The sequence below is a fragment of the Gavialis gangeticus genome, unplaced genomic scaffold, assembly GCF_001723915.1.
Source record: "Gavialis gangeticus isolate Ggan-Ray unplaced genomic scaffold, GavGan_comp1, whole genome shotgun sequence".
Classification (NCBI taxonomy): domain Eukaryota; kingdom Metazoa; phylum Chordata; order Crocodylia; family Gavialidae; genus Gavialis; species Gavialis gangeticus.
In genome coordinates this window covers 120028033-120031221 of record NW_017729024.1, presented here as the reverse complement: position 1 = coordinate 120031221, position 3189 = coordinate 120028033, and positions in this window count along the sequence as shown.

Sequence of the window (3189 nt, the reverse complement as noted above, 5' to 3'; positions counted from 1 at the left end):
TAATGTTTCAGTTTGCATTTTATTCTGTGGTTTGCGGATGGAACTGTGAGGGGTGGTCTGGAGGTCCCATTAGTGCCCCAGGGGCACATGATCACCCTAAGCCCTGCTGGGGAGCAGGCTCAAGGCATACCAAGAGAGTGGCAGAGTGTGCCTGGGGCAGAGCAGTGTTTGAAGCCAGGGGGCTGAGAGCTCAGAGCAGGGCAGTCTGGGCTCAGGAGGCCCAGAGTATGTAGAAGGGAAGTCTTCAATGTGAAACTGGTCTCCATTACATAAGATCTCTGGACACAAGATAAAAGGACAGTTATCAAACGTCTCATGAATTAGTCAGTCTTTACCCATGCTGTAAGAGCCAGCAACAGAATGTTTCTAGCTTACCATACTTCGTACTCATCCCTTGCTAGAAATGAAACTGAAATTGTTCCCCAAGTTTTCTGATCCATCAGTTCTGTTTTCATTAACTTTTTTTCTGCTAGGTTTTTAATTTGCAATAAAACCTCTGTAAAGAATACAAAACTAGGTTTGGGTATTTTCCCCCAAAATTTCAGAAAGGCCCACCAACTCTAAAAGGTAGGAACACCAGTGAACCCTATCTGGACTTCCACTTCTAGGTGTGGCCACAGTCAAAGGACCCCTCATTAGACTCAAGATTCCCCTTGTTAGACTCAAGGCACCCCTGGGAAAATGCCAGCTCTTGGTTTTCACTCATTTTGACTATAGAAAAATAAGAGCTATTCTTCTGTTACAAAGAATTCAGAAAGACCCTGAGAGGTCAGAATGTTTTGGACACTGTGGATTCCTATTGGAAACCTCTGGATTTATCTTGTGAATCACATTTGCAAACCTAATGGTGCTGACATTGTGTGGCACCCTGCATAGGGTTGCCAACCCTCCAGGATTGCCCTGGAGTCTCCAGGAATTAGAGATAAATCTCCAGGAGACTGCTGAGAGTCACCTGGGAGATAAATGATAGGGCATTCATTAAAATAAATATTTAATGTTGAATCTGATTCATACAGTTGCCCAATGGATTTTTAAAATGTAATAGTAATGTGCACTTGCCTTCCTAATGTAAAGTCATTAATGTCATTACATCATGTAATGAAACCTCCCAGAATAGATTCAAACAGAGTTGGCAACCCTAACCCTGCACCACCCTGGAAAGGATCTCAAGGCACCCCAGGGTATTTTAGAGAAAAGTTTTTCAAAAAACAACCCAGAAGCCAAATAAAGCTTTCAGAGGAGAAAATGTTCTTCCTAGCTCCAACAGGGTCTTGCAAAAACCCTGGAGCATGTATAGGATGACCAGACACCTTCCATGGAAAGATCAGGTTCCCTTGAAATGTCAACAGCAGGGTCCAAATTTTGGACTCCCAGAGCCATGCAGACATGTGGGCTCCGTGTCTGGGTTACACCTGTCCTCTGCTTTGATTCCTTCTCCACCCAAACTTTAAAACCACTGCCTGGAAGGGATCGTGGCATTTCTATTCAGGCAGTGCTAAGGAACCCAGTTAACTTCATGGCTCATTATACTCTAAAACCTGGTAATCGCTCTCCACTCACAGGTGTCAGTGACTCTGTCTCCTTTTTAGTAGTCCTGATGTTCCATTAATTAAACTATCTTTTCAACGTTGCTGTCTGTTAGCCACTCCTGGAAATACCTCTTTTCTATTTCACAGCCCTGCAGACTGTTTTTAGCTCTAGCTAAAAACGTGAACTCAGGTCTGGTAAACTCAGGCATGGAAATGGCCAACAGTGAATGTAAGAACATAATTGCCATTTACTGGGTCAGACCATAGACCCATCCTGTCCAGTCTCCTGTGTCAGACGGAGGCAGGGCATGGAGGCTGAAAGGGTGATTGAACTGGGTACGAATAGGGTTTTTCCCCCCCTATTCCTCTTTCACTAGCAGCCTCCAGCATATATAGTCCAGAAAGTTCTGATTCAGAGTCTGTTTCCCTAACTCCTGTGCTCAGCAGGGTGGTATCATTGGCAATCCCTTGATTTGGGCAGTCTCTACCATGGCTTCTTGATGGGTAGTGGCGGATTAAGGTTTACTGGGGCTCTGGGCAAACAGAAAATTGGAGGCCCCCCACATCCCAGTACATTCCTCCTGTGCAGCTGGACCCCAGGTCCCGACTCCAGCCCCTTCCCCAATCACTTATACTAGTTTATGCGTAATTTCTGTCCTGAGCTCTAGTTTCCATACAGAAAGGTGCATGTTGTGCTGTACATGAGCAGGCATCACACCATCTACACCCCCTTTCCTTCAAGTCCTAGATCCCCTCATGGCTGGGCCTGAACAGCTGTGTGTGTGTGGTGTTTTGTATGTGAAGAGTACCCAGAGCAAAGGGTAGTTGCATCACACAGGGAAACAGTGACTTCAACCATGTGACGTGCCCGGTGCCAGGCAGAGGGCTGCTGTTCACTGTTAAAGCTTACAAGGCAGTTCTTCATAGTGTCTTGGGCACCGCAACTGAAGGAGAAGGGAACCTAAGGAGATGAGTTTTGTGCTGTCTGTAAAATGCCTAGTTTTTCTTATCAGAGCTTGTGGCAGAGGTGGTATCTTATATTAGACCAACAAGATATTTGCAAAAAAAGTCCTTATTTGCAAGCTTTTGGGCACAAGCACCCTTCTGCAGGCATAGGAAGGAGCAAAGCTTGTAAAAGTTCTCCAAGGCAGGAATGAAAATAGTGTTTCTTCTGGAATACAGAAATGAAAAGAGTTTTGATAGTCTTACAGAACGGAGAAATGAAGAGCTGTTCTCACAGCACCAAGCCCTGCGAGAAAAGACGAGCCGCGCGGCGCTCCACCCTGTGCTGCCAGCAGCACCCTGCGGAGAAGACTAAACGCTTTTCTCAGTGTCGGGCGCAGCGGCGCCCAGGTCGGTCGTGCAGCAAATGCCTCGCGAGGCGGCAGCTCGGCGGCCCCGGTTGTGGCGGCGGCCGCAGGCACGGCCGTGCCGGGATGTGACGGCGCCGGAGGAGGTCATGGAGGGCGGCGAGGCTGGGAGCACTTCCCCGAGAGCCCTGTCGGAGCAGCCCTGAGGCACGTCCCGTTCCCGGCACCGCGGGGCCGCTTGACTCAGGCTGGAATCCCCTGCGCGGCCGCGGAGGCAAGTCCCAGGCCTGCCCCTGCCCCTGCCCCGGCGCGTACCGGACCGGGCGGGGGCGGGGCGGGGCCGGGCATGG